We start from the raw sequence: 13,049 nt of genomic DNA on the forward strand, positions 1-13,049 counted from the left end.
CCCGAAGCTTCAAAGTTGCGGAAAACAGTCTCGGGAGAGCAGAGGAGCTGAGGAGCTGAGGTTGAGGCCATCGCCCGAGGCTTTCCCAGAGGGAGAGGGTGCACCTGCTCCAAGAAGGGGCGGAGGAAGTGGCGGAGAGGAGGGGGTGGAGGGGAGGCCGGGAAGGGGTGGGGAGGTGGGGGGTCAGCTGCTGGGGGAGGTGAGGCACAAGGTGGCTCCCTGCTGCCCGCTCCCGCGGCTCAGGGGACGCACTCGGCAGCCAATGGCTGCGCAGAGGTGTACAGCAGATGGCGTCTGACTGCGCTGTTCCTTCCTCGTCCTCCTCCTCCTCCTCCTCCTCCTCCTCTTGCTTCAGTGCTGAGGAGCCAGAGTCTCCGGGTTGCCAGACGCTGGGATGGGTGGTCTCCCAACACACACCACCATCTTTCTTGCGCTCCGGAAGCTCAGGGCTTGGTGGCTCCCAGAAGCTGCGGCAGCGGCTCAGGCAAGGCGGGTGAGTGCGGCGCGCTACGCTGGGCCCCTGGCCAGCAGGGGCAATCGGTGGCAGCATCTAGGGCGGAGGGCACACCAGAGACACAGACTTTGCTCTTTCCTTCCAGGACAGCCTCCTTTGCCCCTTCTCCCAGCCAGATGCGGGAACTTGCAAGCAGAGCTTCTCGGGTGACTCTGGCTGGGGGCTGCAGGAAGGGTGGGCTGCTAGGGGCACAGCATCGAGACCCCGGCGTTGGGCGAGCAGAGATACCCCACGCTGAGACTTGGGCACAGACCTCAGGCAACTGACGGAGTCTTCCGATTGGGGCGGAAGGCTCTCTGTTCCCTTCCAGTTTGCTTTGGAGGGTACTGAAGTAGGGAGCTGGGGTCCCCCATCCTGCACGAGGAGCCTCAGAGCCCAGGATCTGAAGGCGGGGAGTTCTGCGGGCTTTGCAAACAGGTTGACTGAGGGTTCTCTTCATGTAGCGCTGACTGCGAATTGGCCAGTGGGCTTTCAGTGCCCTTGGGTGACAGCTGAGCTAGCCAAGAAGTTTTGCAGCTTCCCCTGATTTATCAGTATAGTGTCAGAAGGCTGCAGCAACAGTTTACATTTCTACTGTCCTGTTGGGGGCGAGGAGCTAGCTGGGGAGAATGGGATTCACCTGTCTGGTGTTACATTACGATGTTTATCAAGAGAAAACTGGGCTTAGCATGGCTGTGAGGTGCAGGGAGGAGGACACGTGTAATTTTTAAAGCATTACAATAAGCTGTTGTCACTTCTCCTTTCTAACATCTCTGGTAGTATTCAAGTTATTTGAATATGCCAGTGGAACCTCCACTTCTTGAAGTCCGCAGTTTGAGTTTAGAAGTTGGAAAGCTTGGAGTGTGTGTTTGGGGAGGGGGCCCGTTAAGCTCTCTCAATCTCTTTCTGAATTCAAGGCAAGGGGAAACTATTTCGGAGGAAGAGCGTGTGATCTAATTGCACTTTTTTGGGGCAATCATTCTGAGCATCACTTAAGAGATATTACAATTCAGTTCCATTCCGTATGGTCAAGGTGGAGTTCGACTCAGATGATGGCACCCCAGCATGTTCTGTGGAAGACTCCAGGGTTGTTTGGTGCTCTGTTCATTGCCGGGGTGGTCTGCTGATAGCTTTCCACCTTTATGTGCATTTGTGCTCTTGTAAGTGACAACCTGGCTGGAGGAGCCTTCTTGGTATTTTCTAGGAGTGGACCTGTGGGTGCTCTGTTATCATGGAAATGGTAACCCATGCAGGCAGGGTGCATGCTAACAAGGCTGTGGGGTGTGTGTGTGTGTGCATGTGTGCGTGCGCGCGCGCACGCACGTGCATATGGAGTGTCCTTCTGACAGGCAGTCTTTCGATGTCAGAGTGCTACATTTATCTCCCAGGTGGGGTCAGGATGGTCTGGGTTTGTTGGGTAACTGGGAGGTGGTGATCTCCAGGGAAGCCTTCTTGTGTTCTGGATACACTACAGCCTTGGCTAAGCCTTCATGAAAACCACTTAGGAGTTACTAACCAAGAAGTCCTATCCACTGTAAGTGAACCGCCCATGTATTTGTGGGTTGAAAGCTGTACAACGTCCCTGTCTTGAAGCTTCATTTTGATGCACCACTGTTTTTAAACCTCGATGCCATTAATTCCAGGAGCTTCTTTTGAAAATACAATGTGACCAGTTCTCTGCTTTCTGTGGGTAGATGTGCCAATTGAGTAGAGTCCCTGGAATTGGCTTCCTACCGTGCCTGGGCATTTGGTGGTGTTTTTTTTTTTTTTTCATCTACCTTCTGGGAGTCCAGGACTGGAAACTCTTCATCACATATAAAGGAAAAAGAATTAGGAAGATAACTCTCCTGACCCTGTCACAACACACACAGGTACAATTGTTGACTCAAAAAATGCAGGAAAATCTTGCACTTTAATTCAGCACAGTTTCAGCCGTGCTGAACACCTTCAAAGCATTCAGGGTTCTGAAGATTGGAGATTAATCTGTGATAGGTGCTTGGAGATGTCTGGTCTAGAAAAGGACTGCTTACTGCTGGTGGACTTGGATAGTCTACTGTGAGGGTTCATAATGAGTGGGCTTAATTTCTATCTAGCTTAATGTTTAAATTGATACTTGAAAAATGATCTTTGCAATGTTTTTTAATCCTCCAACATCCTCTCCCCCATTGTTTTTAATCAAAGTTTTTGCTTGTTAAAGAGTTGAAGTCTCAGAAGCTGAAAGACTGTTAGACAGTTAATAAGTACTGATCATAAAAACAGTGTAAACACAGACTCCACAATTTGAGGATTGACATTAATTAACTGGCAACTAAAGGCACCTTTCTATTCTCTGCTGAGTGTGCCTTTTGAGAGAAAAGAAGGTAAAGAATGAAAGAAAAATGGTACTGCTAAAATGTACCTTATCAGGACCTGGACCTTGTCTACTTGCTGCAGATCCTGTTTCCAAAGGAATAATACTTTTATTAATATTTGTGAAAAAAACAAACCCAAAACCTTTGCTTTTAAATAACAGACTGAAAAAGCAGTCAAAAACTAGGAGCTAAGTTAGTGGAAGAGGATTGTCCAAACAAGAAAAATTCAAAAGCCTGTCAATACATTTTAATTATACTTCACAAACCGAAGCTGCAGTCATGTGATTTCTTCAAAGGAAAAAAAAAAATATCTTGCCAAAACCGCAATTTTGCTGTTCTGCGCACCTTTATAAATATTAGGCATTAAAGTAAGAACATCATTTCAAAAGCTTGAATAGAATGATGAAGAATAGTTGACTGGTCCTATTGAGTTAACAGTCAAAATGACAAATGATACAATATATTAAGTATACAATAAGACGAGAAGATTAAAAGATTCTAAGTAGTGATAGCTATACTACTTGTTGGAGCAGAGAACAGAACCATTAACAACATAGCTTCAGAGACACTCTGCAAAGCGTGAAGGATGGGTCTTTGACTAACTAGGGGATCTTACAGTATTAAAAACTATTTATATGAGCTACGTAGATATGCTTTTGGATTTTTTTGAATATGAATTACACATAAGTGCTTTATGTTTTTAAAAGAAGACTTTCTCCAGTATATAACTATAAAAGAAACAGCTGCATTCACTTTAACACCAGGCAGCTTCCTAAATATAACACGGGTCCTTAATTTAGAGCTTTTAACGAGATTAATATCTAAGTGATAATTGACATGTTAAACCTGTGAAAGTAGGATTTTAAACTCCACTCTTAATTTTAGAAATTTTAGAATTGTGTGTTTGCATGGGATCAATGTTTTAGCAGATGTGAAGTCTGTGGTATCCCTTGCTGCAAGATGTTAAACATTTTATTCACCATGTAAATTTTCTCCATTAATTGGGATTAATTTGTTGTTTTTACCAGCATTTACATAGACGGTTTTTCATAGCTAACAGTAGCTGTTGTTGAAAGCAAGCCAAAGAGGATTAGCTGCAGTTGTCTGTCAGCTTGTATGTAGCTTTTGACTGAGAAGGAAATAGGGAGCACAGTCACGGAATTCCTAGGATTACACTTTCATCCTGCACTTTATTGCCTGCGGTGTTCCGATTATACAAACTATAAATGCTTAGTTATTTTTTTGGTTGTAATCCACATATGATTTGTTATGAGCATTCTATGCTAGATATAATGAGCGTTCTACTAGACCAAACAATTCATTTGAAGGGGAAAATAGAATATTAGTGAAATACAATTGCTCCGGGTCTTTCGGTAGGCTTCTAGAATCAACCTTGAAGATGCTGTAGAATAGAGTTTCACTGCTGGTGAGGGCTCAGGGTTACTGTAGTGGTGGAGTTCAATCCAATCTTTGTTTGTAAGCTGAACAGTTAAGTCATCCAGCTCATATAAGAACTACTATATTTTAAGAGTTTGCGTATATGCTTTTGTGATGAATAAAGCACATCATATTTTAAAAAGATTTTTATTAAAATATAGCTAACATACAATATTATATTAGCTTCAGGTATACACCATAGTTATTTAATATTTGTATACCTGAAGAAGAGATCACTGTAAGCCCAGCAACCATCTGACACTGTACCACGCTATCACAATATTATTGACTATATTTCCCATGCTGTACATTACATCTCCATGACTTAGTTGTTTCATACCGGGAAATTTGAACCTCTTATTCCCCTTCACCTTTCTTCCCCCCTTTTGTAATTTTTCAATTAGAATTGACATTCAATATTATTTTATGTTAGTTTCAGGTGTACAGCATAGTGGTTAGACATTTGTATAATTTAAGAAGTGATCCCCCTGACTAGTCTAGTACCCACCTGGCACTATATATAATTATTACCATATTATTGACTATATTCCCTATGCTTTACTTTACATCCCTGTCACTATTCCATAATTACCAATTTGTACTTCTTAATCTCTTCACTTTCCTCACCCTGCCCCCCAACCCCATTCCCATCCAGCAAACATCAGTTTGTTCCCTGTATTTATGAGTCTGTTTCTGTTTTGTTTGTTCCTTTATTTTGTTCTTTGTTCTAGATTCCACATATAAGTGAAATCATATTGTATTTGTCCTTCTCTGTCTGACTTATTTCACTTAGCATAATACCTTCCAGGTCCATCCATGTTATTGCAAATGGTAAGATTTCATATTTTATGGCTGAGTAATATTCTTTTGTATATATGTTCCACCTCTTCTTTAACTAGTCGCCTATTGATGGGCGCTTAGATGGCTTTTATATCTTGGCTATTGTAACTAATGCTATAACGAACATAGGGGTGCATATATCTTTTCAAATTAGTGTTTTGGATTTCTTTGGATAAATAACCAGAAGTGGAATTGCTGGGTCATAAGGTAGTTCTATTTTTAATTTTTTGAGGAACCTCCATACTGTAAAACCCATTACATCTAAAAGCATCGCTATTCATTCTTTAGGTATTTTTGCAATTAATGGATTCTAAAAGTACAACTCTTTGCTGTGATGTGGGACTCTGTAGAATTTTTTGAAGTTAAAATAAAAGAGATCTTCGTATCAAAAAAGGTTGGACATTGACCTAGATGTGAGGATCTATAAAAATGTGGAACTATTCCTTTGTGGAACAAAAGGCTATCATTGTTGAACTTAGGTATTTTGCCACAAGGGACATGATGCGTGCTTTTGATTTTGCCTCTCTAGGCATATTTTAATGATGAGCCTCTTGTAATTAAATATGCTGCAGCTAAACACAGAATTCTCAGTAACTAATGCACAAACAATTCTTCAGTGCCTTGGTTGGAGAGGAGCTCTTTGCTGCATCCCACTTGACTGCAAGAGGGTTGGCCGCAGATTTGTGCCCTACTGTTATGTTAGTGAACAGCTCATTACTTACGGAAGAATCACAGTGTTGAGAAACGCTCTTCGTTTCATGGCAGATAGGCCATACTGCCTTGGTCTTTGACTGTAGTTTGGTTACTACTGCATATTTTAAGTATGGGGTTTTTCAGGGGGTTATTTTTAAAAAAGCATACTATGTAGTACACATACATGAAAGATTTTAATGGTAATAAGACTAAAGCTTGCCGTAATCTCTCCTTGCAGAGTTTGCTTCTGGGCTCTCCTCTGTTGATTTCTGCTCTTTGTGCTTATGTTAGACATATTCAGGGTGCATTTGGCCAGAGTGCATTGAGACAGCCTTACTGGTTATAAAAATATTGAATTACTTCTGTATCAGTAGGTTAATAGGCACTGTTCTAAGCCCCCTGCAGGCCCTACTACCAGTTCAGTCTTATGGGCCACTCCCTGACACCTCTTGGATCGCTTCTTGTTACAGCCACTAAGAGAGTCACCGTTTGGTATGGCAGGGGGGCCTAGGGACCCTCTCCAGGGCTGTTGCTGGAGCCTTTTCTGATTGGGTGGTGCTTGAGCCCTATCACTTGGTGAATATTTTTGATATCATCCCTTGATGTTTTATCCATAACATGAATAAATGCCAACTTGGCATTATCAAGTAGTTGAACTTGAAATATATTTACATTTGCATTTTAATTTTTTATGTCTAACATTTATCTGTTAAAAATGGTTAAATATTATTATATGCATATATATTTATATTACTAAAGAGCCCAAAGTTTCCTAAACCCCCTTTAGTTATTCATTCATGTAAAGCCATTCTTCAATTTCATTCATTTTTTTTTTTTACCCCCAAACATAAACTAAGCATCCAAGTTGTACCTGTAAGGGACAGAGCCAAATTTCTAACCCACGTCATCTGCTACAACTGTACATCCTTCTACCCCACAGCTGTCTCCGACCAGTTAATAAAAATGTATGGATGTAGGAGTAGTTCAACAAGACTTTTTTCTTTTTAGAAAAAAGTAATTATTTTTTTCCATTTCCATTTCTAGTCTTCAGAATTAACTCAATTTATTTTGTATTGACTTCCATTCATTTTCTGATTAAACATTGTTAATGGGGCTTCATGTCGTCTGAATGGACCCCTGCTATGAACTGGAATATCTTCTGGTCAATCATGGAGAAGAAAGAGATATTAATGACTTTGCAGATTCTTTAAGAAAAATTCTTTGGTGATTTCTTCTGGATCTATTCTAGCTAGAATTAAACACAAACACTGTTAGATGGGACCAGAAAAATACAACTTAAGTTGTGCTTCTTTCTTGAATAGAAGAAAAAATAATGTTTCAGGTCCTTCATCAAATTTAATCATGCCAGCCATTAACTTCCTATTACCCACCTCCTTCTTCTATCAGGTCTGTTCCCTTTAAGTCATCCACAAGACCCACACCTATTTTAAAAGGCCAAAAATACTGCTTTGGGCCATCAGCTCTGAGTTATCCAAATTCTACCTGTTAGTCAAGACCCAGTTTTAATTATACTTCCACTGAGTTTTCTCTGATTATGCCAATTCACAAAGCCCTCTCTCTGTCTGAACAACTCAGGTGGTAAATTCTAATTGTAATGTTTGATTGAATCTATTTTCTTATTAGCATCTGCTTGTGGAGTTCTGATAGTAAAGGATTTGAATGAAAAAGGGCATCACTCTCTACTGAGAATTCTGGAAAATGTTTGAGAGGGGACTGTGATAGAGAGTGGAGGCTTGGGTGACAGTCTCTAAGACTCTCTTTGAGAATCTTAGAGGACCTTTGAGAATCTCCAAGGCAAAGCTTAATGGTATCCGGGTAGACAACAAGAGTGACTGCCAGTTATTGATGACCTGTGCCATGCTGCATACCAGGCTACGTGCATTAGAATCAGTATGTCTAATCCTCATAATAATGTTGCAAAATGGGTTCTATTATTTAGTTCCATTTTTCATACTAGGAAACGGAGGCCGAGGGACTTTTGGCACCTGGCATAAAGCCAGTGCAGCTGGTGAAGCACAGAGCCAAGAACTGCATTCATACCAGACTGTTGGGCTGCAAAACTCATTTTGCTTTAGATGCACCAGACTGACTGCCCCAGAGCCTGAGGTTAGGGAAGTTTAGTCTTAACCACTGCTGGAATTTCTCCCAAATGTAATAGTGTGCATGTACATGCACGTGAGCACACACACACACACACACACACACTCACACAGACACACACTCACACACACATACACACACACACACACTCACACACAGTCTCACACCAGACTCTCATATACAGTGGAGACGACTGACTCAAGAGTGCTGCTGAATCACTTCTTCCTGGAAGTAGAAGTGTCATTTAGAAATATGGGAAAAGGCTGCAATTTGATTTGGCACACACCTTATGCACGAAGATTATAATAGCTTAGATTTGTAAAGATCCTGAGACATTTGTATCTAAAAGTGTTGGCTTACTGAGGAACCACTGGAATTCAGAAAATTCCGACATTCTTAGGAAAGCCACATCATATTCCTTTTCATTAATGACTTATTATTAAGGCAGAACTGTTCTGCTGAATATGCAAAGCATTATTAGCTTTTGAAATTATCACAAAGAGCAGGAAAACAGGAAAAGCAGTCTTCAGATGTGAGTGTGGGTGGGCTGGCAGTGGCCTGGTCACTCCTGTGATTGGGCTCAGCTGGTCAGGTGAGGGCCCTTGTCTGTCCTCTTTTCTCCTTGTGCATCCTGACAGGAAAGTGTCCTTGGTCGTAGGTGACAACTTTACTAAAAGAAGGATGGTTACTTGGTTAAACATGTATGAGAAATCACATTTCTGAAGACCTGTCTCTTAAAAGTGTTTTTGCTGGGTCAGCATGAGGTCTCTTTACATGAACTTCCACAGGAATACATAGTATTCCTATTTCCCATACCAAAGTCTTCCAACAATTTCCATAGAAGCATAGTGTTGGAGTATGACCAGTGCCTCTGTTTTTCTCTGTTGCAATCATATATAAAGAAGCTCAGAAGATTCTAAATTGTAAAGAGAGATTTTTATTCATTCCAGGAATGAACTTTTTCATATGCAGAGCTATCTAGAAATGCGACAGGCTTTCTCAAGGAAATTGAGTTCCCCATCTTTGGGGGTATTTAAAGAGTAGATAAGCAACTATATGTCAGGATATTCTACAGAGAGGATGTGTGCATTGGATTTTAATAACAGATTTATTGAGCATATATTATGTGCCAGATACTGTTCTACATACATTAATTCAGGAAATCCTCTCACAAAGATTGGAGTTGATTGTATTATTATTAGTAGTATTCCAATTTTATAGATGTAGAAATAGTAAGTGACTTGCCCCAGATCAGGATCCGTACTCAGGTCATCTGATTCTAGAGCTGTTTTCTCCATAGAAATCGAATGTGAGTTGCAAATACAATTCACATATGCAATCTTCAAGTTTCCAGTAGCAACATCAAAAAAAAAAAAAAAGGAAAAAAAAATGAAGTTTAGTCATATATTTTATTCGTCTAATATATCTAGAATATTGTAATTTTGACGTGGACTGATTATGAAAAAGTTATTAATGAGATGTCTTAGATCTTTGTTGTACTAAGTCCTTGAAATCCAGTCTGTCTTTTACACTTATAAGCACCTCTCAATTCAGACTAGTCATATCGCAAATGCTCAATAGCCACACATTGCTGGTGACCACCATTTGGGAAATGCTCAGAGCTCATACTATGAACAGTTCCACTCTACCGGCTGTCTGTGCGCTGTCAGTTTCCTTCCAAGGTGTACACCATCCGCCTTTGCTTATGGGAGGCTGTTCATTTGTTTATTAATTTTGTCCTTAGATACCAGAATGAATAATCTCTTATATAAAAGACTTAAAACACTTTCGTGACTTCTCTCGGGAACACATTTACTTTTAAAACCTGTAAGATAGGAAGGTTTCTTTAGAAACCTTCTTAGAGCTTATCTGTACAATATGAATCCAACATGCCTTTCGTTTGTGAAGATGGAGCATACCTGGATTGCTTGCACTTTACAGCCATTCGTTCACATTATGGAATCGCCATGCACTTCTTGTTTCCAGGCTAAATAGTCCCAGTTTCTTTTGTCGTTTTTTGGTTTTGTTTTTGCTGGTTTGCTAGTATATAGGTGTAGCCTGATGCGTATAAAATGGGCATGGCCTAAGATCTGCTTAGCTCTAGTAAGAGTGAGAAGGGAAAAAGTACCCTTTAGCTAAATTGAACTTAACCATTTTTTCTCATTTACACTTGATGCGTATTTCTCAGTCCTCTTTTACTATACCCTTATTATGACTACTGCAGTCAGAAATGACATGTGGTTCACCAAAAAGATATTTCTGATCAAATTGTAGTAACTTTTTGGTAAGTTTGATGAATTTCCTGGCAGGTAGCATTCTTCTCTGTTATCTGAAGGGCTTTTCTCAAGTTGAATTTGTGACAGTAACCAACCCTCTGGGCTGTGGCGTGCTTCAGTTGAAAAAGCAGAATGTGACATGCCTTTCATTGTGTGGAACATATAAAAGAAAGTCCCGTGTTTCCTTTGTAAGTGCAAACTCTATTCAGCTATACACGAGAGTGTAAAACATTTTAATAATTCCAAGTCTCTTTCTGGGAGTGGGGGACATATTACACGAGTAGCTTAAATCCGATTTCAGTTACTCATTAAAATAAAAATATTAAGAACAAGTCTTCAGTGGAAAAGAAAGAAACAATTTAAACTTCATATAAGGAGGAATTTCCTTAGACAGACTCTATGGACGTGTTATCTAATATCATGTTCATGAATATTAGATTTTTCATTTGGATGATAGAGGTGGTGGAATTAAAACATGATGCTGTGGACATAACACATCCTCAGTCCAGCCATCTTTCAGGTGCTTTAAAAAAAAAAAAAAAGCAGTTTTTTACACAGCAAGACAAATCCTAGAAAGTGCAAGATGCATTTGTTTGTAAGCTAGATGAATAAATTCAGAGAGTATTTATTGAGTACCTGCTGTGTCCATGGCACAGAGTGGATGAAAGCAAGTATATGATACCAGCCCCAATTCCCAGGAATTTGCAGTCTAGCTGGGAGGATGTGACATATATCTGGGACACCTCCTCTGCCCTTGGCAAAGCCATATTACCTTGTTTGTATATGTCTAGCTCTCTTACTGAATAAAAGCAGAGAATGCATCTTATTTATATTTGGATCTTCAGTATCTTGCAGAGAATAACTGTGTACTAGGTATGTGTTGGATTAAATGACAGTGGTACATTAATTTTATTTATACATGTGAATTAAAATATAGCTTTGGTGCTATATTTATTGTGGGACCACCTATAGGAAAGTCCCATTTTAAGTAATGAAGATGAATGAAGTTTCGTCCTATTCCCTTTGCTCCTCCTGTGGCTGGATCTGCTCTGCTGACTCCAGTTGGTGACTTTTGAAAGCTCTGCTGCAGTTGAAAAACATGCTGTTAACCTGAAGAAAGTGTGAGTATCTTTTCTCAGCCAGGGTCATTTCAGAATTTAGCCTCCGTCACAGACTCCTTCAATGTACCAAAAAACAAAAACAAAAACAAAAAACCCACCAAAAAAACAAAATACCCACCAAATCTATTTTATTCTGAGGATGTAGAATGTTGGCATTCAATAATATGAAGTAATTTTTATAAGTATGAATGCGAGAGGTGGAGAGTGGGGCAGATAAAAAAAATATGTTTGCATGTGCCTGCATAGGGCTTCCAATGAGTACTGAAGAATAAAGTGATAAGTAATATAAGGACGACCACCTTGTGTTTATGAGAAAAAGGAATCGGCTAAAAATTCACGAGCTTATATAACCTACAGAGGTGGAGCCCTCTTTGAATATATCATCAAGTGCATAGAGTGTGCTGCATTGCTGGTTTGTAAACATTGAGGGCGTCAGATCATCAGGAAGACATTTCTTTAGCATTTTATGGGCAAGGACTTCAGTGCATTTTGATAGGTTAAAATAATTATTTTCTGCCTACCGTGTTCCTCAACGAAAATTTAGCCGGTGGTTATGTACTGCTTTTCTTTGTATGGTATGCAGTGTACTAGGTTTGGCCCAGTGGGGGTATACAGACATACCCAAGAACAGGCCATTCCCTTAAGGATTTTTCATGGAGTTCCTGTGGAAATAGGAGGAAAAAAAAAAGCATGCTTCAAAGATAAGAATTGCACCTGTGGGGGCTTATAGATTAGTAGGTTCAACGAGAGGAGGAAGGAATTGGGCTCCCTGTCAGTGTATTTGTTTTTTCTTCCAGTTTTCCTGATGTTATTTGTGATTCTGTGTTATATATGCTAGTCTTTAAGACCGGTTATTTATGTTCTCTTTAATATGAAATCTAATTTCGTATAGTGTTTTAAAGTTCATGGTTTATGAATCCTCTTCAAGATTCATTAAAAGCAAAACAATTATAAACTCTCCAACAGTCTGTCAATGTGGGCAGATTGGCTTATCCCTAGTTTACTGGTCTGCGGAGAACTTGATCTCATTCTCACATTCTGTGTTTTGAAAACTTGGGATGCTCACAGTCTAAATAAAGTGAGACCCAAATCCTTATAATCTAAGGTAAACAGTTTTGTCTTGGCATGTGTCAGTGTGTGGCGGGGAAATGTACACAGGGACAGAATTGTCTATTGATTGGGCGACAAGGTTGGCAAGCATAGATGTTTGGTAAATGCCTGCAAGATAAAAGCATCTGAAATAGCAAAGTAGTCAATCAGCCCCAAGAACTGAAATCTAAGAGATGCTCAAAATAGTATGAACTCATTTATGCTGTGAAGGTTTAGGAAGTGAACATAGTATAGGATGATGGAAATTCAGTAGGGCGCACACACACACACACACACACACACACACACACACACACCACCTCCCAAAGAAAGCATACATATATTTGACTGATAAGAAAGGGATAGCAAATCCAAGATGAGAAATGAGAGGAAGATAGGACAGAGGAAGCAAATACTTCAACGGAAAAGGGAAAAGCATTCTCAGCTGTTGGGACTAGACATGTGTTCAGAAATATCATTCGATTGAAACCAGCAGATAGGCCAATGAGAAGAGAGTAGAGGAAAAGCCTGGGGAAAAGAAAGCATATTGCTCCAGAGGTTGAGTTAGTTGCGAAGCTGGGAGAAGTCTGTGTAACTCAGTCAGATTATGCATACTTTTGGATTTAGA

At 40.2% G+C, this 13,049-nt stretch overlaps 1 protein-coding gene across 2 annotated transcripts in view; it reads left to right on the plus strand.

Annotated features, from left to right (window-relative positions):
* Positions 1 to 205: 205 nt before the first annotated feature.
* THSD7B (thrombospondin type 1 domain containing 7B) overlaps positions 206 to 13,049 on the plus strand; it is an 800,685-nt gene continuing 787,841 nt past the window's right edge. For both annotated transcript variants that reach the window (XM_074335740.2, XM_019752567.3), the window contains exon 1: positions 206 to 493. The gene's annotated coding sequence lies outside the window, so the exon portion shown is untranslated. The remainder of the gene's footprint in view (positions 494 to 13,049) is intronic.

This window comes from Rhinolophus sinicus, chromosome 17 (genome assembly GCF_057876585.1).
Source record: "Rhinolophus sinicus isolate RSI-liver-muscle chromosome 17, RSI-T2T, whole genome shotgun sequence".
Classification (NCBI taxonomy): Eukaryota; Metazoa; Chordata; class Mammalia; order Chiroptera; family Rhinolophidae; genus Rhinolophus; species Rhinolophus sinicus.